Raw genomic sequence first — 26,696 nt, forward strand, 5'->3', positions numbered from 1 at the left:
GAAAAGAATTTACTACATTTGGGAGAGGGGATTGGTTTTGTCTACATCAGGTTCAAAGGCAAAATTCCATTAAACTTGCAATATTTGAAGCTCCTTTAAGCCTAATCATGGGAAAAATAGAAAGGTGAAAAAGAGCTTTATTGTTTGTGAAGGGATGATGGCAATTTTAAAACATAAAGAAAAAAATCTATTTAGATAGGACACTCAGCATGAATGGAAATGTTAAGAGGTTTCAAGGAATTTAGTTGTTTTCACATAAAGCCATGTATTGTTTCAGTAACAATGACTTCAGTTTGTATCTATGTCTCGCTTTAAGGTTTACAAAGTGCTTTACTTATTTCATATCACTTGATCCCCACAATAGGTTTTGAGGCATATGTTATTACTCTTCCCATTTTGCAGATGAGGAAAATGATGCACCATGAGGAAATCATTTCAAAATTAATTTCTAATTATAGAAAAAAAACTTTGCCTTAAATTTAAATGTATATTGTGTGGATGAAATTACAAGTGACTATAGAAGACATATTTTTCATATTATTTGTAGCATGTTTTGTGAGACACGAGTTAAAACTTTTGATTACAAATACAGAAAAAGGAATTTAAAAACTAAGAAAAAAATGTGCTCAAAAAGCTCAGAAATAACAGAGGCAGAATTGGAAGCAATGCTTCCTCTAGCCCCAGGTGGAGTCTTCTCTCTATTGTATTATTTTGCTTTCTCCACAATAATAACACATCTTGGTTGACTAATTTAAAATTGACAATGTTCTTTGCTCAAAACCATTTTTGAGGTAGGTAACAAGAGGTATCAGAGTACTCATTTAAGCTACTTCCACCAGTGCCAAGATGACTGAGTGAGGAAGGAATCCCTGAAGCCCTCCCAAATTCCCCTCCAAACAACTGGAAAATCACTTCAACTCTGATCTCAGAACAGGGAAGCAGCTCACCAGCACCACAGCAAAGGTCATTCTCACTGAGAGGGAAAGGGAGGGAGGTCCAAGAACAGCAGCAGCAGCCAGCCAGGTAGCAGGGGGCCTGCATCAAGGATCCAAGCCTGGGGTAATCCACCAGGGAGTTCCCATTCTGTAAACCAGCAGCCCCCTAGGGCAAGTCAGCAATCTGAACAGTAAAGCAGGGGCCCACATCAGGGACCCCACCCCCACCACAAGCTACCAGCCAGGTCTTCACCCCACTGCTCACCAGTGGTAAAGCCTCTCCCTGTGCTGGTCACCAGTTAAACCCCACACCCAGGAGAGGCCAAGAGGGAAGCCCCACCCTCTCTAGTACAATCCAAGAGGGATCTCCCCAGTATAAACCAGAAGGGAAGCCTACCCTCCAGAGAAAGCAAGCAGCTAAACCCCAAAGCTCTGTGAAAGTCAGCAGCTAAGAACCAGAGCCCTAGCACAATAAGCTTGGGACAATGCCCAGACTAGAGTTCAACTCTCACATAAAAACTGCAAGTCACAAAAAGGCAGGGGAAAATGAGTAAAAAAAAAAAAATCTTGACTACAGAAAATTACTATGGTAATAGGGAAGATCAAGGCATAAAATTAGAAGAAGACAGAAGTGTCAAAATGGCTACATGTGAAGCCTCAAAGAAAAATCAAATTTGGACTCAGGACCAAAAAAATACATCAAAGAGCTTAAAAAGAATTTTAAAAAGCAAATTATATAAGTAGAAGAAAAACTGGGAAAAGAAATGCATTAGCAATAAGATCATGAAAAAATACTAGATAGAATGGGAAAAGATATACCAAAAAATTTTCCCTAAAAAAAGCTCACTGAAGAAAATAATTCCTTAAAAATTAGAATTAAACAAGTGCAAACTAATGGCTCTATGAGACATCAAGATAAAATGAAACAAATTCAGAAAAGTAAAAAATATATATAAGAAAATGTGAAATTTCTCATTGGAAAAACAATTGACCTAAAAAATATATAAAGGAGAGATAATATAAGAATTGTTGGACTACTTGAAAATCATGATAAAAAAATAATCCTGCACAACATTTTCATGAAATTATCAAAAAAAAAAAAAACTGCCCTGATATATTAGAACAAATAGGGCAGAATAGAAATGGAAAGAATCCATTTATTGCCGCCTGAAAAAGATCCCCAAATGAAAACTCCCAGGAACATCATAGTCAAATTCCAGAGCTCACAGATCAAGGAAAAAGTATCACAAGCAGCCAAAAAAAAAAATCAAATATCATGGAGCTACAGTCAAGGATTTGGCAATTGTTTGAAGCAGAGAGATACACCCAATGTAAAGGTAAGAGGCTAGAGCAAGAATCTATTATACTTTAGCTGAAGCAATGAAAGCAGGAGTAGCAATCATGATCTCTGAAAAAACAAAAGCAAAAATCTATCTAATTAAAAGAGATAAAGAAAGAAACTATATCTTGCTGAAAGATACCATAGACAATTAAGTCATATCAATGCTAAACATATATGTACCAAGTGGTATAGCATCAGAATTCTTACAGAAGTTTAAGTGAGTTATAGGAAGAAATGAACAGCAAAACTATACTAGTGGGGGATCTCAACTTCCACCTCTCAGAATTAGATAAATCTAATGATAAAATAAACAAGATAGAAGTTAAAGAGGTGATTAAAATTCTGGAAAAAGTTAGATATGATAGATCTCTAGAGAAAACTGAATGGGAATATATATATAATATTATATATATATAATACATATATAATATAATATATATATATAATTTTTTTTTCTCAACAGTACATGAGTACATGGCACCTACACAAAAATTGACCATGTATTAGGGCATAAAAACCTCACAACTAAATGCAGAAAAGCTGAAATAGTAAACACATCCTTTTCTGATCATAATACAACAAAAATTACATCTAATAATGGACAATAGGAAAAGGGATTAAAATTAATTGGAAATTAAATAATCTAATTATGAAGAAGAAAAATAACTAGTGGTTTAAAGAAAAAAATCATAGAAACAATGGATAACTTCCTTAAAGAAAATGAAAACAGTGAGACAACAAACCAAAATTTATGGGATGCAGCCAAAGCAGTACTTTGGGGAAAATGTCTATCTTTAAATTCTTATATCAACAAAATAGAGAAAAAGCAGATCCATGAATTGAGCATGCAAGTTAAAAAAAAAAAAACTAGAAAAATAACAAGTTAAAAATCCCCAATTAAACACAAAATTGGAAATCCTGAAAATCATAGGAGAAATTAATAAAATTGTAAGAAAACCATTGAACTAATAAATAAAACTAGAAACTGATTTTATGGAAAAAATAATAAAATAGATAAGCTGTTGATTAATTTGATTAAAAATGAAAGAAAATAACCAAATTACTATTATCAAAACTGAAAGGGGTGAATTCACTACTAATGAAGAAGAAATCAAAGCAATAATTAAGAGCTATTTTGCCCAATTAATACCAATAAATTTGACAATCTAAATGAAATATGTGAATATTTAAAAAAAATATAAATTGTCCAGAATAACAGAAGAAGAAATAAAATAAGTAAATAACCAAGTTTTAGAAAAAAAAAATTGAAAAAGCCATCAATGAACTTCCAAAGAAAAACATCCCCAGGAGCAGGTAGATTCACAAGTGAATTCTATCAAACATCTAAAAAACAATTAATCCCAATAATATATAAACTATTTGGAAAAACAGGTGAAGAAGGAGTTTTTCAAAATTCCTTTTGTCACATAAATATGGTGCTGATATCCAAACCAAGGAAATGTTCAAACAGAGTAAGAAAATTATATACCAATTTCCCTAATGAACAATGAGGCAAAAATTTTGAACAAAATACTAGCAGAGAGATTACGACAATATATCACAAGGATCTTACACTATGACCAGGTGGGATATATACCAAGATTGCAGGACTGGCTTGATATTAGGAATACCATCAACATAATTGACCACATCAATAACAAATCTAACAAAATTCATGTGATTTTTTCAATTGATGCAGAAAAAGTCTTTGACAAAATACAGCAAACATTCCTATTAAAAGAGAGCACAGAAATAAATCGAGCTTACCTTCAAATGATAAGAAATATTTATCTATGATCATCAGAAAGTATTACTTGTATTGAGGGTAAGCTGGAAGCTTTACAAATACAATCAAGGGTGAACCAAGGAGGCACAATTTCATCTCTATTATGTAATGTTGTATCAGAAATATTAACTATAGCAATAGAAGAAAAATAAATTAAAGGCAATAAGGAAATAAAACTATCATTCTTTGCATATGATATGCTGTTATACTTAGAAAATCTTAGAAAATCAACTAGAAAACTACTTGAAATTATTAACAACTTTAGCAAAGTTGAAGGGTACAAAATAAACCCACATAAATCATCAGCATTTTTATATATTGTCAACAAGACTCAGCAAGGACAGATAGAGAAATTCCATTTAAAATACCTCTAGACAATATAAAATACCTGCCAAGACGAACCCAGGAACTATACGTACCCAACTATGATACACTTCTCACATAAATAAAGTCATATCTAAACAATTAGAAAAAAAATATTAATTGCTCATGGGTAGGCTCAAGCAATATAGTAAAAATGATAATTCTACCTAAATCTATTTATTTAGTGCCATGCCAATAGAATTATCAAAAATATTTTATAGAGCTAAAAAAATAATAAAATTCATCTGGAAGAAGAAAAGCTCAAGGATATCAAAGGAACCTGAAAAAAAAATGTAAAAGAAAGAGGTCTATCCATACTAGATCTCAAAATGTATTATAAAGCAGTAATTACCAAAACAATTTGGTAGGGGCTAAAAAATAGATTGGTGGATCAGTGGAATAGATTAGGTAAAAATTACATTATAGCAAATGACCATAGAAATATAGTATATGATCAACCCAAAGATCCAGATTTTTGTCACCAAAGAAAGATTCTATGGTCTGACATTTTTGCACAGTTTGCTCATGATTCCAGCCAATTATTTGAGATTTAAACTCTTTGTTAAGGTAGGAGTCTCCTTCCAGTGTGGAGAATGTACTGTCCCAAGCTTCACAGGTTTTGTGCAGCTGTTTTCAGAGATACTTCTAGGGACCTGTAAATTTTCCATTCTTCCAAGGTGGTACAATCAAACGCAAGGTGTTTACTCCTTTCCTGGGCCTATGCTCTGGTCTATGAGTGACCACAAGCACTCTCTTCTGCCCTGAATTGTGAGAAGGATTTCCTCTCCACCACCACTACAAGCTCCACCATGACAGCACTCCTCCTCGCCCCAGGACCACAACCTAGAACTGTGACCCAGATCCAAGCACGAGCAAAGCAAGAGATTCCTGCTTCCAGTGCTAGCAAAGAAATCTCTGCAATCCCCCTCTGATCAGCCACTTGATTCTCCCTCAGTCTATGGGCCAGGAGCTCAGCAGCCACCATCCCAGGGCTACGTTCAGACACTGGAGCTGGGATCATGCTTCTCTCTCACCACAGTCACAGACTTTTCCTATTGACTTAAGTTGTCTTTGGCATTCCTGGGTTGAGAAATCTGGAAACCACCACAGCTGCCCATGTTTCAGTCCTCTGAGACCTGCTCCAGGTTTGCTGAGGCCTGATCTTTGCCTGCTCACCCACGCTGAATGTGTTCCTCTTCCAGTCCAGTGTGATATACTTTTCTAATCAACCATCTAGGTTGTTTTGGGCAGGAAATTTGTTTCACTCTGTCTTTTTCTGGGTTCTGCTGCTTTATAATTTGTTTAGAACAATTTTTTACAGGTATTTGGAGGGGTTTGGGGGAGAGCTCAAGCAAGTCACTGCTTTCACTCAGCCGTCTTGGCTCCACCCTCACACACACACACACACACACACACACACACACACACACACACAGAGAGAGAGAGAGAGAGAGAGAGAGAGAGAGAGAGAGAGAGAGAGAGAGTTTACTTCTTAAAGATTCATTTTTCAGAGGCAGAGCCAAGCTGGTGGAGAAAAGACAGGGACTTGCCTGAGCTCTCACCAAAACTCCTAAAAAGACCTTCAAATAATACCTTAAAACAAATTCTGGAGCAGCAAAACCCACAAAGGGAGTAGGTGAAACAATTGTCCAGCACAAGACAACTTAGAAGGTCAGAAAATGAAAGGTCTGTTGCATTCTGGTGAGAATAAGGCACAGTCCAGTGAAGGCTGTACCAGGGCAGACCAGGTCACAGAAAACCAGTAGAGGGCTTTAGGAGTCACTGAACCAGCAGCACCAGCAACTGCTTCTGGAGCTCTCAGTCAACAGATGATAAGGGCATAGAGAAGTTGGTCAGAAGGAGATTACAGAGATCTCTTTGCTGACACTGGGGGCAGGATTCTGTTGCTTTGCCCATATTCAGATCTGGATCCCAGTCATGGGTGGCATTCTCAGGGTGAGGAGGAGCACAGAGCTTGTGGGCCACAGTGAAGCAGAAAACCTCATCAGAGTTCCAGTGCGAAAAAGAGTGCTTATGTTCATTCACAGATCAGATGGAACACAGGCCAGGAAAGTAATAAACACACCTCTCTTTAGATCATACCACCTAGGAAGGACTGAAAGCTTACAGGTCCCTAGAAGTATCTCTGAAAACAGCTGCACAGAACCCCTAATGCTTGTAACAGTGCATCCTTCACCCTAGAAGCAGAGACCCATTTTAGCAAGGAATTGAAAGTCGAGAAATAGACTTGAAAAATGAGCAAACAATAGAAAAAAATATTCTGGCTATAAAACATTACTATTATGACAGGGAAGATCAAAGCACAGGCAGAAGAAGACAGCATACTCAAAACTCCAACACTCAAAACCTCCAAAAGATAGAATCTGGAATTCAAAACTTTAAATAAAAATGTCAATTTTAAAAAAAATGCTAATTTTATAGATGAGGAAAGGAAGGCACTGAGCAGTCAAGAGACATGCTCATAGTCATACAGTTAGTGAATGTCTAAGACAGTAATTGAAATCAGACTTCTCACAAATTCAAATTCCTTCCTTCCTTCTTTCCTTCCTTTTTTCCTTCCTCCCCCCCTCCCTTCCTTCCTTCTTTCCTGAGACCTGGGAAAAACTTTAACTTAAAAAGACCAAAGTCTCCCACTGCATCCAGGGTCATCTCCAGTCACCTATATCAATATCTTGCCACTGGACCCAGATGGCTGAAGAGGAGAGAGGGAGACTAGTGACTTTGCACAGCCCTGCTTGACTTAAATCCAATTCATTTGCAAGTCAGGATATAACCCTCCTGCTGTCATTGGTCCTCTTCAAGAATGAAAGACAAACAAAATTCTGTGAGTAGTAGTAGCTGCCCAACTGGGGACCCAACTGGCCAATTCTGATTGGGCAATGTTCCTTCTTTCCTTCCTTCCTTCCTTCCTTCCTTCCTTCCTTCCTTCCTTCCTTCCTTCCTTCCTTCCATCTTTCCTTCCTTCTTTCCTTCTTTCCTTTCTTTCTATCTTCCCTCCCTCTTTCCTGTCCCTTCCTTCTCTCCCTCCTTTCCCCTTGTTCACATATGGAATCATACCCTTACCTCTGCCCAAAAGAATATCAATTTTAATCACTGAAACCTCAGAAGATATCTTGGGGTTTACAGGCTAGATTTCTTTTTTAAGGACCATGCCTTAAACCCAAATCACCCTGGACAACAATAGGTACCAGCCCAATCTTCACTTGGTAATTGTTTGGGTTATGATGACTCAGAGTGAGTGTAAATAGAAATTGTTTCTGTTTTGGCCAGAAACCTTGAAGGTCTTTCCCTCCCAGACTGATTTTTTTTAAACTAGGTAAAAGAGACCATTCTTTGCCTCATTTCTAATTTAGCCTTAATCACAGAATAGGCATTGCCTCAGATAAACTGAGACCTAGGAAAGACCTTAGCCTAAAAAGGCCAAGGTCTCCCACTGCATCCAGGACCATCTCCAGTCACCCAAATCTATATCTTGCCACTGGATCCAGATGGCTTGAGGAGAGAGTGAGGCTGGTGACTTTGCACAGTACTGCCTTGCTTAAATCCACCTTCCTGATGTTATTATGGGTCCTTTTATTGGACAAACAACATCAACCTTCCTTCCTTCCTTCCTTCCTTCCTTCCTTCCTTCCTTCTTACATTTCCTCCTTTCTTCCTTCTTTCCTTCTTTTCTTCCTTCCTTCCTTAACAAACTAGGAACAATGGTTACTTCTATAACTTCATTTTATTTTCCAGCATAAAACCAAGGGATTTCCCAGCTCCTTGTGTCTCCTACTTGCTACCACCACTTGCTGTCTTGTTGTCCAGCTTTTTGGTAGAACTAGGACAATTAGTATGTCCTCTAATCTCGTTTGATTTTTGTCTTTAATGGGTCTAGGACTTTCATACAATGGAAAGGGAAATAATATCTTGAATCCAGTGAGAAGGGAAATATTATCTTGATTTATAGTAGAAAAAATCCCTTGTTTAAAAAAAAAAGAAAACCTATACATTATAAATAGCCCCTCCCATGGAACCACAATATTATAGGGGAAGAACCATGGTATCACACATTTATTGAAGACTCAGACGGTGTAAGGCTTTTTGTTATTAGCCATTATAGAGTTAAACAAACATAAATAAGATATATTCTCTACCCTGAGGAGCTTACAGTTTGGTAAGAGAAATAATGTATGTGCCAAAAGCAACATTAGCAAAATGGGAACCTTTTACCTCTTTCCCTATTCCAAAAGGAATGGAAAGGAAAAAAGACTCATGAGTAGAAAGTCCAACAGGACCTTTTGGACTGGAATAATTATAAAACAAATCTGCTTGAGGAAATAACCAGGTGGCAGGTAAAATACCAAAAAAGTCAGCACTAAGCTAAATACTATGAATACAGAGTTGGGGAAAGGGGGTGCAGTATATAACAAAAAAACGCAGGGCTGAGAGTCACAAATGCTAGACTTTGGGAACCCCTGATTGTTCTGGAGCTACTCCAACATAATAGGAGTTGATAAGAAGCACTTAACCTATACTATATTCTTCTAGGCCCATATATGTTCACATTCTGGGGAATTCACTGATTGATGTTACATATTTGTGGCACCTGTGAATAAACCTCTTGGGGCAGGAGAAGAAAAGGGCTCACCAGAAAGAGTCTGGGGTAGCAATTCTTTCTCTCTACTAAATCTGTTCTGTGTATAAGATACTTATTAACACTGATGGTTACAGCAAAATGGCAGAGTCCAGGGAGGCCAAAAAGATAATGGGAACAAGATTCTGATGTTCCCAAGTGGATGGCTGGTCAAGGTCAAAGTGGAGCTTAGAGATTATTATCAAAAAAGAATTTCCAAAACAAAACAAAAAAAGCAAAAACAAATCCAAGCTGTCTGACGGAGATCAGAGTCTGACCTAGGGTTTACAAAAATATAATACTAAGTAGAATTTAATACATGTCTGAAAAAGGGTTAAAAATAGTGCTAAAAAAGTTCAGACTTAGAGATTTAAGATGTCGAGATCTTTTCAGTTTGGGGCAGGGATCAGCATAAATCTTAATATGGGAAATGGCATTTGATCTTGATAATAGAATTATCTAAAAAATTATACAGAGTGCTTTGGGACATTTTCAAGCAGAATGGATAACCACTTGTGAGGAATGTTATGGAAGGGATTCTCCCATTAGACAGAAGGTTGGACAAGGTGACCCCTACAACACTTCTATTTTTTTAAATCGGTGCAAGGATTATATAATAATATAAAGGTCCTGACACTGGAAATGAATAAGGCTAAACAAAAGAGAACACATTTATAGAGCACTTTAAGGTTTACAAAGCACTAGACAAAGTATGGCTTCCATGGAAGAAACAAAGATATGGTAGGGAGCATGCAGAAAGGGCAGCAATAATAGTGTAAAGGATATTACTGGAAGGGAAATTAGAAAACCTGGATTTGAATGGTAGTTGCGCTACGTACCATCTGAGATTATCGATAAGTCATAACCCTCTGTGTCTCCATTTACAAACTGTATGAAATGAGGAGGTTGAAAGAGATGACCTCTATGGATCATTCCAGCTCTTAAATCTTATCATTCTAGGGAGAAGGGGCTTTATTGGTTTGTGATGCATGGCCTTTCCAGCTAGTAAAATCAATTAATTAAAAGCACTTTTAAACAGATGGTTTCAGAATAGTGTTGATATTGCTTTAGGGCCAGATGTGTGACATCTCTCCCAAGATCCAGAAGAAAAAAAACTTATTCTTTGTTCTTCTGTAATCCCATCATTTTTTTTAAATGTGGGAATGTATGACAGCTACCAAAACTCATTGTCTCTAGTTTATTATATGATGGTAGATATAGATAGTGCCATACCACTACTGCCAGGCTGTCAAAGTTGTATTTTTATGTGACCTAGAATGTTTGGTTTTGTTTTTCAACATGATAAAATTCACTTTTGGAAAGATAACAGCAAATGCAATGAAAAAGAATATATTTACTAGTGAAGTTCACATTGTGTATCTAGTTATGGGATGGCAAAGATTCTGAAGAATAAGTTGCAATATCAGCTCCATACATAAAACGCCTTTGAAAATTGTAGCAAGATAACTGAGAGAGAAGTTGTATGTAAGCCTAGCTCTGCTTCATCACCCAAGGACACAAGCAATATGTCAAATGAATAAAAGAACAACAATAAAAAGAGAAAAAAAACCTATCCTCTCAAAGAAAACCCCACTGGGAAAAGTAGCAAATAGATTAAAGAAATGAGAAAACAAACAAACAAAAATAGAAAATCTGTAGTAGAATGGAGAAATATTATACTAAATGAGGTTGTGAGAAAAAAAATTAAGAGGAAAATATGGAACTGCCTACAACTAGAACCCTGGAAATGATGTTGGGAATACTGCATAATCCTTGGAGTAAATGAGGACATTAATAAAAAAATTAAAGGGAAGGTGTCAAGAGAAGGGAACAAAAGCTTACTAATGCTCATGTTGCAGACACTATGCTTCACAAATATTATCTCATTTGATCCTCACAACAACTCTGGGACATAGATACCATATTATATAATATATAAGAAATGAGACAGAATGATCTTAAATGATTCTCTCAGAATCATACAGCTAGTAAGTGTCAAAGGCCAGATTTGAACTCACATCTTCTTGAGTCTTCCTCTGTCCAGTGCTCTATCTCACTAAGATAGGGAATAAAAATAAAACTCTTAAAATACATTTAGCATTTCTTAATTTTACTAGTTATATCTTAATTAATTTTGAATTTTTTAAATTTAATTTTGATTTTTAGAACATTTTTGAGACCTCCCTACTTCCTGTCCCTAACCTATGTACTAAGGAGGCAATCAATATTATAACAAGTATATATGTGAAATTATGTAAAAAACATATTTTTGTATTAGCCATATCACAGAAAACAGGAAAAATAAAATGAGGAATCATACTTCAATTTGCGTAGGGAGTTTATCAGTTTTTTCTTTGGAGGTGGATTGAGTTTTTTTATCATGAGCTCTTTAGAATTGTCTTGGATTATTGTATTGATCATAACAACCAAGTGTTTAACAGCTGATCATTATTACAATATTGCTGTTACTGTGTACCATAATTTCCTGCTTTGACTTTGCATCAGTTTATATCCATCTTTTTTATTTCCTCCTTCATCATTTCTTATAGAACAATAGTTGTTGTTGCTCAGTCATTTCATTTGTGTCTGACTCTTCATGACCCCATTTGAGGTTTTCTTGGCAAAGATAGTAGAGGGGTTTGCTGTTTTCTTCTCCAGCTCATTTCATAGAGGAGGACCTGAGGCAAACAGAGATGAGTGGCTTGAACAGGGTCACAAAACTAGTAAGTGTCTAAGTCCAGATTTGTACTCATTAAGATGAATCTTCCTGATTACAAGCCCAGTGCCCTATCCACTGTGCTACCTATCTGCCCCACAGTGCAATAATTTTCTATCACAATCATATGACACAAACTCTTCAGCCATTCCCCAATTGATGAGCTTCCCCTCAATTCCCAATTCTTTGCCAACACAAAAAGAGTTTCTATAATTCTTTTTGTCCATATAGGTCCTTTTCCTTTTTCTTTGATTGAGGCTTTTAGTCTTTTTTTCAAGTTTTAATTCAGCTCACTGAGCTATGCCCAGTTTGCTATACTAGAGATTTCAGGGAAATCCCCTTTGACTTAGATCTAGGGCTCTCTCCATTGAGCTATTATCTCACTCCCACCTGGAGAACTCCCTCACTCTGTATTGTCTTGTATATATTTTCCTATGTATACTTTCTCTGAATTCTGTTTTTTTTTAACAGATATGGATAAATGGGTCTCTTTCATAATTGATATATATGTATTTATTGTGAAATTGATATTTGGGGGGAGGCATTAAAGCTTAGGGTCTTCTTTCCCCCCAAATGAAACAGTGATCAGAAGTTATATTGAACCTGAAAATTATACTCCCTATATTTATAATCTTTCAGGTAGCAGATTGATATAATTCTAGCCCAGTACCCCCTCTCTCAGAGTAGAGCAGAGTGGCCAAGCCTCTGCCTTTCTGCTTCCTCTCCTGGTAGGAAATAAAGTTTCCCTAGGAGAAGGGTAGGGTGACAACAGGCTAGAGATGTTTATTCTGCCTCCCTTTGAGCCACACAATACTTTGTTAGAAGGGCAGTTTATGATCAGAAGTTAACTGACCTCAAATTTAAGACTTGGAAAGATAATTTTAGGAATATTAATATTTCAGAAAAAAACACAATGAATAAAAGTCCCCACATACCATACTTCAGGGAATAATATAAGAAAACTGAGGGCTAAATATTATGCTTAGAACATAAAATTTGTAAATGATTCAATGGCTTGTCAACTGAGATCAGTCCCAAGATGCTCTCTCTCTCTCTCTCTCTCTCTCTCTCTCTCTCTCTCTCTCTCTCACACACACACACACACACACACACACACACAAAATGGAACTGCAAAGTTCAAAATTATTAAAGTCAAAGAAAAAAACTTTCACAAACTCCTGAGATAGTAGTTGAGTCACACAGAACTACTCATTAACAATAAGAAATGAAGACAGTCAGAAAATAATATGCTCCAAAACAAAGGAAAATGATTGGAATGTATAGATAGCTTATTTGGAAACATTATATATTTTCTATATGAAGGAAAATGAACCTTCATAAGGAGGCTGCTTCTGAATTTCTCTTGAAAAAGCCAAAGTGTTGAGCGGAATGTGTCATATAAAAAACTCAACTAACCCCCCCCCACCCTAAAAATTACCAACAAAGAAAAACAAGTCCACAAAGAATGAAAAGGCTGGGAGATGACACTTTATTTACATTATACAAAGAGGAGACATGACTATTGTCACAGAAGTCTCACCTTGTCTAAGAGTAACTGATTGAAGAAAGAGAATAACTATAGGCTTGGATGATGAGACAGAATATTTAAAAGGTAGAAAGGAGAGTGGAAGAGGCACATGACTTAGTATTTTTAGAATTCACAGCATGATACATTAAGGCTATTCAAAAAATGAGTTGGTGCAATAGGATGGATACACAAATTCACTAATCATTCTTTTACCTTGGATGAGTAAGTTAAATGTAAAAAAAAAAATCAATAACATAAGAATTAAGGAATTAAGAACTAATTTGAGAAAAGGAGATGAGAGAACTGGCTGAGCTCTCTCTCCCTCCCTGCCCCCACCTCCCAACATGTTCTTGCATCCTGTCTTTCCCCAAGCACATGAATTCCTGATTATGGCTTTGGTTCAAATCTCTTTATTCCCTGTACATGAGAGAAAGTAGTATGTTGTAACTAAAGAATCATGGACAGGGTACTTCACATATTTAGGATCCAGTTTTCTCATCCATAAAATGAGAAAGCAGAATGAAATGACCTCTAAAGAATCTCTCAGGACTTAATGTATCTGATTATATGATAAACTAATTGGTGCTAAGATGTCTTTATCTGATAATGCATTTTCATATATTTGTATTAGGGGAATTGTTATTTTAATTGTGGATAACAGACTATCAGAGGGAGAAGAAGGAACTTAGGGAACACCAATCCAAATCCCTCATTTTGACATTGAGAAAATTAAGGCTTAGAGAGGCAAAAGGAATTGCTCAAAGCCACAGAGCTAGTCAGTGTTAGAGATGAACCTACCCTGCATACCACTCAAGTACTCTTCTTATACAATTCCAAACTATGGAATCACGCATGGATGTCACAGCTAGGTTCTTTAACTATTTTGCCAATCAACTAGGCTAAAGTCTTCAAGGATGCAGTGAAATGAAAACCAATAGAAAAAAAATAATTTAAAATAGAAGTTGAACAAAAATTATCTCTATTCACCTGCATGAATTTAAAACCTAAGATTCTAAGTGTTCAATTTTTTTTTACTTGCATATTTGTTAGCCTTTGATTGATTAAGTTGATCTAATATTTACTTCATCTATTTCAGAATATTAAGTAGGTCATTCTAAGTCATCCAAAAAATTTTTCCTATATTTACAATGGGAAAATTTTAAAATAATTCTATGCTATAATTATTATTAATGTTCTAATAGGCATCCCAGTTCCCCTTAAGGATTCTTTCACCAGGTGGGAAAAATAAAAGATATGGGGGAGTGAATTTCACATACAATATTTTTGAGACATGGGAATCTTTTTGAACAAAACCATATATCCTGGATAAATGTTATGCCTGTTCACAGAAATGGAGAAGGACATGACATTTTTAAGGATTCTGTCTATCAAAGTATACGTACAGCAATGTGATCAGTGCTACATTTTTTAAGGCAATTCATTTAACACCAAGATATTTCTAGTGCATTAAATCTTTACTCTGATAATTTAGTTTGTACCTAAGGGTACCAGGTTTTTTCTTTTTATGTGGGCTTTTAATGATTTATAGAAACTAACAGTATCACAGGACCAATTTTTATTTCCTTCTACAAAGGATTTACAGACCTCAAAATTGCTATCTTTATAAGTAACAACAGTGTTATTTATATATTCAACTCATTATTTGTCTTTATATTACCATCCTGACTCAAATATACAAATAATTCTATGAATATATTAATTGTTACTATTTACTAGATATTCCCTTCATGCAGATGTTTGTGCATCAAATGAGATAATGTTTGTAAAGTACTTAGCACAATGCCTGGCAAATAGTAGGTCCTATATAAACACTTATTCTCTTCCCCTATCTTCATGTTTAGCTATAATGTGTAGTTCTTGCTGGCATTCACACATAAGTTCATTACAGGGGATCCACCCAAAGTGGTGGGATTCTGCCTTACTTTATTGTGACACCAAAAGGATAGAATTGAAACACATAGGCTATCCATCAGTCAGCCCTTATTATTTCTACATAAGACCCATTTTTCAATGACAGAGTTCTTTTACAGTAATTTTACTTTTTATTACTGTTAAAGTTGGATTGCAGAAGAACAAGAAATGCTAGGCAGCAAAAGTTGACTTTGGATTAGAACCTTAAGAAGGAAAAAGAGAAGATAGTTGTCAAGAGAAGGCAAGGTAAGTAACCAAAGGTTAATGGAAAGAAAAGTGGGTAAAGCAAATTGATAAATTGGATTGGAAGGGTGGGTATTATTGAAATAAGTTAAATGGTTGGTGCAAAATTTGAAGGGATGATAGATGAACCTTTTGTCTTGTTTCTGAGTTTAGGGGAAGGAAGTTGAGTATAGCTGTCCAATTATTAAAAAGGTAACTATTGGCTGATGATGTTTTAACCAGGCATTTAAGATTGAAATACACACACACACACACACATGTGTATGTGCATGTGTGTATACATATATATGTATATATTTATGTATGTGTGTATGTATATATAGTCACAAGTGGTTTAAAAACACAAGGCTAAAAATATCAGCCATAATGGATAATAAGGAAAACTGTTCAGTGACTGCCATTGATTTTGTGATTGCACTTTTGAGTGGGCCTAGTGTCTGCTGGCTGTGTTACAAGTGAAAGCTGATATTCTTTGTGTAAGAGAAGGTAAAGGGGCATGAAAAACACTTCCAAGTAGTTGATAATTCCTTGCCTGAGGGCAGTGAAGATGCTTATTTGTCAGTGTGATGATGCTGATGATGATAACTAGTAACAGCTAACTATAGATAACATAGCTTAATATAGCTTACTATATCCCAGACGTTGTGCTAAACACTTTACAATGATCTCATTTAATTCTCAAAACAATCTTTGAGGTAGATGCTATTATTATTGCAGATATTATTATTATTATTATTACATATGAGGAAAGAGAGGTTAAATAAATTGGACAAGGTTACACAGCCAGTAAGTATGATGGGCAAAAAGGTAAAAGATCCTAAAGGCATTACCAAAGGATAAGAAGTTCATGCAAGAGACTGAAGACTATAAGGGCACGGTTCACCTTTGGAAGTAATAAAGAAGAGAAAGGTAGCTTTGGGAAATAAATAGCTAACTGAGAAGTTGGTGTATGAGCCTGGGATATGGAATTTTGGACTATGGAAAATAAGTTGAAAAGCATTTATTGTGTCTACAATGTGCCCAACACTGTATTATGCCTAGGGTTACAAAGAAAGGGAAAAAAATAACAGTACCTAACCTCAAAGAATTCACAAGCTAAGGAGCAAAATAATGTATAAACAATTATGTATAAATTTATATTTCTCAGAATATGAGGAACTAGCATTAAAAGGGAGTAGGAAAATCTTCTTGCAGAAGTTAGGATTTTAGGTGAGACTTGAACAAAGCCAGGGGAGCCAAGAAGTGGACATGAAGATAGAGAGCATGTCAGGCATTGAGGACCACCAGTGAAATTTCCCATTGTGGGAAGATGGAGTGTCTTGGTCAAGGAACGGCAAGGAGACCAAGGTCACTATCTAGTGGAGTATGTGCAAGGAAGTAAAGTATAGGAAGAATAGAAAGATGGGCCATATTTTGAATAGATTGGAAAGACAAAGAATTTATCTATCTATCTATCTATCTATCTATCTATCTATCTGTCTGTCTGTCTGTTTATTTAATCCTGAATGTGATAAGGAACCATTGAGTTTATTGAATGAGGAGTGGGTCACATGGTCAAACTTGCAGTTAAAGAGATTACTTTATTTTTACAGGTTTACATTTGCTTTTATTTTTTTTGAGTATTTAATAAGTGTATTTATTTTTAGTTTTCATCATTTACTTCCACAAGATTTTGAGTTCCAAATTTTCACCCCATCTCACCCCTCCCCCTACCCCAAGATGGCATGCATTCTGAATATCCCTTCCCCATCTTGGCTCCACCCCCTAAAGAGATTACTTTCACTGCTAAATGGAGGATGATCTAGAGTAAGGAGAGAATTGAGTTAGGGAGACCAACTAGCAGGCAATTGAAATAGCTTAGGTATGAAATGATGAGGAACTGAGCCAAGTGACATTGCCTGAGGAGAAAAGAGGGGATGATGAGGAATGTTTATGTTTGTTGTTTAGCAATTTTAGTCATGTCCACCTCTATGTGGCCCTATTTGGGGTTTTCTTGACAAAAATAGGGGAGTGATTCACTATGAGGAAAACTAAGGCAAATAGGGATAAGTGACTTGCCCAGTGTCACATAACTAGTAAGTGTCTTAGGCCAGATTTGATTTCAGGAAGATGAGTCTTCCTGACTTGAGGCCTGACACCCTGTCCACTGCACCACCTACTTGCCCAAGGATACTGGTAAGGTTTGCTGTTTCCTTTTCCACTGGGTTAAGGCAAGCTGAGGTTAACTGATTTGTCTTGTGTCACACAGCTAGAAGTGTGTAGGGCTGGATTTGATCTCAGGTCTTCCTGACTCTAGGCCCAGCACTCTATCCACTGAGCCACAAGTAGAATTGATAGGACTTGGCAACTGATTGGATATGGGTTATAAGAAGGAGTGAGACATTGAGATTGACACTTAGGTTGTAAGCCTGTATGACTAGGAGTGTTGAGTTAGCTAAACAGTAATAGGGAAATTTATGAAAAGGGGATTTTTTTGAAAGGGGAGAAAATATTAAGTTCTGTTTTGAACATGTGGAGTTTAAGATGTCTGTAAGATATTCAGTTCAAGATGTCCATTAGGCAGATGAAAATGTGAGATTGGAGGCAAGGAGAGATGCTAAGGCTAGATAAATGGATCAGAGAATCATCTGCATAGAGAGCATGATTGAATCCATTAGAGATGAAGAGATCATAAAGCAAAATAGTGTAAAGGGAGAAGAGAAGTAGGCTCACACCAGAGCCTTGGGGCAGTTAGGTGTGACGTGGATGAAGATTCAGCAAATGAGCCTTTAAAAAGTGGTCAGACAGGTAAGTGAAGAATGAGAAGAGAATTATATTGCAAAAACCTGAAGAGACGAGAGTATCAAGAAGAGGGTGATTTATAGTATGGCAGGCTGCAATGTGATCAAAAAAGTATGAAGATTAAGAAAAAAACTGGGGATAATATAATTCTTTTCAAGAAATGAAGTTAAGCTAATAAAGGCTGAAAAAATGTCTTTACTTGGTGTCATTTCAAATCTAAACTAAAAAAAATGGAGGAGGGAGAAAACATCCTGTATATAAACTATCTTAGATAACATAGAAAGCAGAAGGAAAGAACAATGATGGATATCAGTTGAGATATCAAATCTACAATGGAAAAAATATTAGAAATGAAACAATTTTAAAACCAATTATATCAAATACATATGGAAATGTCCAAAGTTTAGACAGTAAATCTATTTATTTATTTAGACAATAAATCTAATTATAACCATTTGGTTATAATTTATGAAAAAAAGAGTTACAGGTGAAAAGGGGGTTTGGGTGGCATTGTTTGTTAATAATATACATTTATGCATGGAAATTCAGAAAACTCAGGGGAATATGATAGTATTTTGGTTAGGGGAAAAGGAGAAACTGAAGCAATTTTGTAATTGCAATGTACTGTAGACCACCACAACAGAAAAAAGAAATAGGTGAAGGGTTGGGAAATCAATCACAAGCCTGCCATAGAGGCATGATATACTAGTGATGAGAGGGACTGGAGCTCATTCTCTACCAAAAGCAGAAAAATTAATAACTCTTTGACTTTCACAAATGTTTATGTCATGCTGCATCCTAAAACAAACATTTTTTTCACTATGTGCTAGCTTTTTTTTTTTTTAATGTTATCAGGGCAGCTAGGTGGTGCAGTGGATAGAGTTCCCGGCCAGGAGTCAGGAAAATGCATCTCCCTGAGCTCAGATGTGGCCTCAGACACTTACTGTGTAACCCTAAGTAGGTCCCTTAACCTTGTTTGCCTCAGTTTCCTCATCTGTAAAATGAGCTGGAAAAGGAAATGTTAAACCACTCCAATATCTTTGCCCAAAAAAACTTCAAAAGGGGTCACCAAGAGTTGGACATTATGGAAATGACTGAACAACAACAAAAAAACCATTGTTGTAAACACTGGGGAATAATCAAAAGGCAAAAATAGCTTCTTATGCATAACACCGTTTCACACATTCTGCTAGGGAAGACAATCTCTCTCTCTCTCTCTCTCTCTCTCTCTCTCATACACACACACACATATATACACATATATGTATGTGTGTGCATGTATATATAAAATCTGATTCTCACCTTACAAGGAGGAATTGGTTGTTGATAAGGTAGAAATCCTGGGGAGAAATTATCATTCCATTTTAGTGTTTGTGAAAGAAAATGAGACAAAATTTGGGCATAATCTGACATACACCCTAGATTAATGTTTAAAATAGTGTTTCAAGTGTTAACAACATTTAAAATATTTTCCAAGGTTCTTAGCAAAGTTAAGTAAGATCTCATGGACAAAAATGTTACAGGAGAAGTCAGCTCAGGAGGGAGGGGGATATACTCAGTAATGAAATGCTATCTATAAAAAGAGAAATGCTTCAAATGTTGAAAAAAAACCATGAGATGTGTCTAAGTAGATGTAAAGGAAATTCTCCAATCAATTTAGATTTTATGAAATATCTGTCCAGAAGATGGAAGCAAGGTCAGATAACAAAGGATAAATAATGTTTAGCATGGAATTGTCCAGTTAAATAGTGGCAGATGTTCTAAAGTCCCAAATGAGCTTAGGCTGACATGGAAAATAAGAACATGGGTTATTTTGTTGTTGTTTTTTTACTTTAACCATATTGGGAGCGAAGAGAAGAATGATAGAAGTGATAAAAGAGAGAAGGCAGAGCTATTCAAGTCTCCCTTGGTTTCTATATTCTCAGACAAGGAGAATGGCCTTTGTACTATAGATGAAAGAATGAAAATAATAATAGGGGGCTTCTATACAAGATAAGTAAGGAGATATAGTAATGGAGTCCTGAATTGCCCTTGATGAAATCAAGTCACCTTATCTATATGACCTACATTCTTCTGTACTGAAAAAAAAATCACCAGTAAATCCCAGGATATAGAAGAAGATTCAGCAAAAGTGATTGAGAAGAATTGGTTAGATGTAGAGAGAACCAGGATACAGTAAAGTCACAGATACTAGAGCCAAGAGATATTGATTAATATTTTAATTTTAACAGTCATGCAATAAGTGCTGGTAAACATACACTGAGTCATAAAGAATTGGGTTGAGAACAGTGATTTCACTGGCATCGGGAACTCTGAGATGAGAAACCTCTTCTGCAATGTAGTTTGTTACCTCCTGTACAAATAATGATAGAGTTCATTGCAACAGGAACTATTAGGCAACATTCCCAGAGTCACACAGCAAGCACATACCAGAGGTGGGATTTGAACACAGGCTTTCTGACTCCCGAACAGGAAGTGGACACAGGAAGAAAAAAATAAAAGCAACTCTGTTTTCACTGAGATGGTGTAGGTGTATGAAAATGAGGCCCCCAGATGATTTAGGCAAAATCAAAATGTTCACAAATTTTTTGAGAAAAGGATAAAGAAAAATGGTTTGGGGTGAGGGTGAGGGCACGGGGGATAGGCTTTCAAAGAACAAGGATTTTTAGCGGACTCATGGTTTCCCTTAGAGGGTGTAGTGCCATATCTATGGACAATTTATGATTACTTAAAATACTGTGTGAATCATATCTGTGTTCTCTGTACGCAGGAAAATGTTTTTAACAATATCTTGTTTTTCTCGAAATACATGTAAATACAAATCTTAATTTTTTTTTGTTTTGAGTTCCAAATTCTATCTCTCCTTCCCTCCCGTGCCCTCTATGAAATGGTAAGCAATGTGATACAGGTTATAAATGTGCAATCATGTAAAAGATTTACATATTAGTCATTTTGTGCAAGAAGACTTAAAAAAGGAAAGGAAAAGAAGGAAGAAAGCAAAGAAGGAAGGAAGGAAGGAAAGGAGAAGAAGTAAAAGAAAGAAAGAATGGAGAAAAGAAAAGAAAGAAAGAAAAAGAAAGAAAGAAAGAAAAAGAAAGGAAGGAAGAAAGAAAGAAAAATAGTGTACTTCAGTCTGTATTCACACAACGTCAATTCTTTTTCTGGAAGCAGATTTCATTTTTTCATCACGAGTCCCTTGAAATAGTCTCGGATCACTGTATTCCTAAGAATAACCAAATTCTTCATAGTTCTTCATCATACAGTATTGCTGTTATCATGTACAATATTCTCCTGATTCTTCTCACTTTACTTTGCATTAGTTCATGTAATTCTTTCTAGATTTTTCTGAAATCATCTTGCTTGTCATTTCTTATAGTATTCCATTGTAATCACATACCACAACTATGTGTTCAGCCATTCTCTAATTAATGGATATCCCTTAATTTCCAATTCTTAGCTACCATAAATATATGTATATGTATATATAAATATATATATATGTGTGCATATTATGTATGTATATGTATACACACATACACACACATATATATTTAACAAATAGATCCTTTTACTTTTTAAATAATTTTTTTGATATTATTGGATCAAAGGGTATGCACAGTTGGATTGACATTTGGGCATAGTTCCAAATTGCTCTCCAGCATGGTAGAATCAGTTCACAACTTCACCAACAGTGCCTTATGCCCACAGGAAAATTAGCCTAATATTATTATATATTTTAATGAATTAATCAAAAAGTATATGACCAAGAAATAAATTTCAGTGTGAAAAAAGAATTTCTCTATTAGAAAAGAATAATACTCTTTATGTATCTTTGACTCTACACTTTGCTGTTCAATCACGTCCAACTCATCATCACCCTAAAAAACCATAGCATGCTGATACTGTCCGTGGGATGTTCTCGGCAAAGTTACTGGAGCGATTTGCCATGTCCTTCTCCAGTGGATTAAGGCAAACAGAAGTTGTGACTTGTACACTAGTAAATATCTAAGGCTGGATTTGAACTCTGATCTTCCTGATTCCAGGCCCAGCACTCTATCCATTGAGACACCTAGCTCCCCCAAGCCACCTTGCAATCACCTTCTATGTTAGGCTTTTTAATGCAAAATTATAATTTAATTATCCTATTTATCAATCAATCTTAGAATGAACATACTATAAGACTTTCTTAAATAGTATAATTTATAAATGTATACTTTAATATTTTGAGAGAGGGCAATTTTATATCATGTTAATGTGTTTAGAGCATGCTGATTTTATGCATGTTCTCAAGTAAATGGTGAATGATGTATGGAATAAAGTAGACTTTGTTCCCGCCCTCTCTCCTCCATTCTGCAAAGGATTTCTCAGTCATTGCTTGCCATGCTAAGTTAAGCTGTTTAAAGCAATGCCTGGGGAGGAAAATTTTCTAAAGTGACCACATAAATTGTGTGCACAAATACTGTATGTTTGTTGGTAAATGGATCCTCTGGAGCGCAAAATGGATAATTGCACCACTAATGCCCATTTGCATATGGGAATGCTTGATTCCAAATGCTTTTTATATTACTTTTTGGAAAACTAGACCTACGATATTGCTGGACAGACAAAATCAGCAAAGATGTGATGGGCAATGTAAAATATTTAAAGCAAAATTAATGGTATATTGTTTTACTTTCCTATATTAGTCATTAATAAAATCTTTAGCATATGTGTCAGATACATACATACATATATATATGTATGTATGTATGTATGTATGTTTGAGGTACTTGCTAGCCAAAGCTGATGTTTCATAGAGAAGATGAAGAAAACAGAATGAAAAATGCCTCTTATGGAATTATCATAATACTATGAATTTATATGAAAAATCAACTCAAAAGCTGGCATACACATTTAATTTAGCATAAAATTATAAGATTTAAGACACTTCTTAAGGAAAACACTCATAGCTTTTAATTAAAAATAATAAAGTTATTCAATTGTTATGGTCTTAAGGCCAAAAACCTGCAACTCTATAACAATCATTTCTGGAAATACAATTCTTCTGAAGAATCAAAGGTGAAGAGTTTTCTTTGATGAAAACAAATCTATTTCTTTTCATGAAACATTATATTCTAGTGTTGTATCTCATGGTGTGTTTTCATATGATGAACAGTATGTGGTCTCTATGAAGAAATAAAAAAAAGAGTTCTTTGATGCTTCCCTATTTTAAGTGCTATTTTCTGAAAATATCAATTTTGGGAAGAATAGAGCCCTCTCCATATTTGAATGTATCGAGAGAACATTAACTGTTAAATAATTTATAACATAAATAAAAGAATATAAAAGAAAGAAAACACTCATGTTCTCATCAAAGTAGAATTAGAAATAGACTTTTAGAGATTAGTATCTCTTGATTAAAAAAAAAAACAAAAAAATAAAAACTCATGCTGTTTATCAATTAACCAAATCTTAAATTATTCTGGGGTGATGTTCTCTTGTTAATGTGAGATCACTTTGAATTCTTACATTAGAAAAATGTTGTAAATAATGAAATCAGTTTCATTTTTTTTAAATTCCCCATTCTTCCTCTATCTTCCTAATACTTTGAGTTCCTTCTGGTGACTGCTCTGAAGGCTTAAAAGCTAGATCAAGAGGGTCTAAATTATTTTAGGCCTTACCAATTCAATCCAATTCTGTTCAGTGAAATATCTATTAAATGCCTACAATGAGTAAAGTACATTGTAGGCTCTGAGGATAAAAAGAGAAAACTGGAAGATTAATGAAGCTGAATGTTTTCAGAGATCACTAGTTAGAATGTAAATATAAGACTAAAACGAAAAGGAAACTTGATCTAATGAAATGAGATAAATTTGTACTCTTATAGTAGAAACACTTAATTATGATAATATCATTTCTCCATTAGTATATCTATCTTAGAACAACACTGCTGATGGAAGAGTTGAGACCAGAGTTAAACAGAGGGAAAAAAGTAGAATTGCCCTTGGAAAATTATTCACTGCTTTTCGTGACCTCAAGCTTCTCTCTGAACATAGGCCTCTTTTTAATTTCAGTATTTTTTTGTTCAAGTTGTATGCTTCTTCACTTTTGAATGAAATGAAGTTGAGGATCACCCAGTGGCTGATAAAGGAGATGAAGAGTTGGTGTGAGTATGTTACTACACAATAAACATGAGGAAATATTGAGAGGAAGTGGTGCAAATGGTGTCACCACAAAAATGGAAGGCCGGAAAAAAAAAAAGATTTGCTGGTCACAATTGTGAACCAGGAAAACAGTTGGATAGTTGTGATACAATGTTGATATGAATTTATAGCACATTGAGTCAAACTCTTTGGCAAATGTATGGAAGAACATAATTGAGAATCACACAGGGTTGAAATAGGGTGATATCTGCACTATTGAGGCAATGACACACCAATGGTATCACAGATCCACTCTTATATTGAAATACTGTGTGCAGTCCTTATGCATAGAGGCATGCATTCTACAGGGAAGATACTATTTGAACATAGAAAAGTGTAATAATGTATAGGATGAAGAAGCAAAGAAAAAAATAAGGTAAAATGAGATTTTTGAGGAGAGAGAAAGCAATAATAGCAATGGAAATAAGAGAAGACTTGAGGAAAGAGACAGTACTTAAGTTGAATCCCAAAGAAAGATAAGATGATAATGGGGAGAGGATTCCAAGTATAAGACACCTGCAAAGACACAGAGGTGGAAGAACATGTATCACCTTTGGTGAAGAACCCATTCATAAGAAGATTCCAGTGAAGAAGAAAAGTTCCCTGAAATAATTGTTTCAATTGCATATGGATCCCAATTAAAATTCAGATTTTAGAAAAAGAGAGACATTGAAATGAGATAAAAGAGTGAAAAATTAAGGATAAATTTATTTTATTTTTGAATAATATTTTATTTTCCCAATTACATGTTAAAACAAGTTTTAATATTCATTTTTTTAAAAAAATTAGTTGCAAATTATCTCCCTCCCTGTCTCCCTCCCCTCCCTCTCCCTTCCCTGAGATGTTAAGCAATTTGATATAGGCTATACATCAGTAATATTCAAAAACTATTTCCATATTAGTTATCTTATAAAAGAAAACATAGAACAAAAATAGAAAAAAGTGAAATGTAGTATATTTCAATCTACATTTAGACTCCATCTGCTGTTTCTCTGGAGGTAGATAGTGTTTTTTTTCATCATGAATCCTTTGTCATTATCTTGGATCATTGAGTTACTAAGAATAGCTGTCATTCACAGTTGATCATCTTAAGAATATTGCTTTTACTGTGTACAATGGTCTCCTGGTTCTGCTTACTTCACTTTGTATCAATTCATGTAAGTTTTGCCAGTTTTTTTTTCTGAAATCCACCTGCTCATCATTTCTTATAGGACAATAAAATTATATTACAATCATATACCACAACATGTTTAGCCGCTACTCAGTTGATGTATATCCCCTCAATTTTCAATTCTTTGCTACCACAAAATGAGCTGCTATAAATATTTTTATAGAAATAGATCCTTTTCTCTTTTTAAAAAAAATCTCTTTGGGATACCATACCTTGTATTGGTATTGCAGAATCAAAGGGTAGGCAGTTTTGTAGCCCTTTGGGCATAGTTACAAATTGCTCTCCAGAAAGTTTAGATCAGTTCACAATTCTACCAACAATGCATTGTTTTAACAGTTTTCCCACATCAAGTCCAAAATTTATCATTTTCCTTTTCTGTCATATTAGCAAATCTGATAGGTGTGAGGTAGTAACTCAGAGTTATTTGAATTTGTATTTCTCTAATCAATAGTGATTTAGAGCATTTTTTCCATATAATTATAGATAGCTTTGAATTCTTCAGCTGGAGACTTCCTGTTCATATCCTTATAAATTTGATAGTTCTCTATATATTTGAGAAATAAGACCTTTATCAGAGACACTTGTAATTCTCCCCTCCTCCTGCCATGCTTTCTGCTTCCTTTGGGTTAGATTGATTTTCTTTGTGCAAAATCTTTTTTTTTAAATTTAATATAATCAAAATTATCCTTTTTACATCTTGCAATGCTCTCTATTTCTTATTTGGTCATAAATTGTTCCCTTCTCCATAGACTTGACAGATAATCTATCCCTTGCTCTCTTAATTTATTTCTATCATCACCCTTTATTTCTAAATCATATACCCATTTTGAACTTATTTTTGTATGTGGTGTGAGATGTTGTTCTATGCCTAGTTTCTGCCCTACTGTTTTCCAGTTTTCTCAGTAGTTTTGTCAAATAGTAAATCCTTGTCCCCAAAGCTTGGGTCTTTGAACTCATCAAATACTACATTACTACAGTCATTTACTGCTGTGCATTGTATAACTAATCTATTCTACTGATCCACTGTTCTATTTCCTAGCTAGTACCAGATTTTTTTTATTATTAGTGCTTTATAACACAA

Source organism: Vombatus ursinus, unplaced genomic scaffold (genome assembly GCF_900497805.2).
Source record: "Vombatus ursinus unplaced genomic scaffold, bare-nosed wombat genome assembly UNPS02014791.1, whole genome shotgun sequence".
NCBI classification, from domain to species: Eukaryota; Metazoa; Chordata; class Mammalia; order Diprotodontia; family Vombatidae; genus Vombatus; species Vombatus ursinus.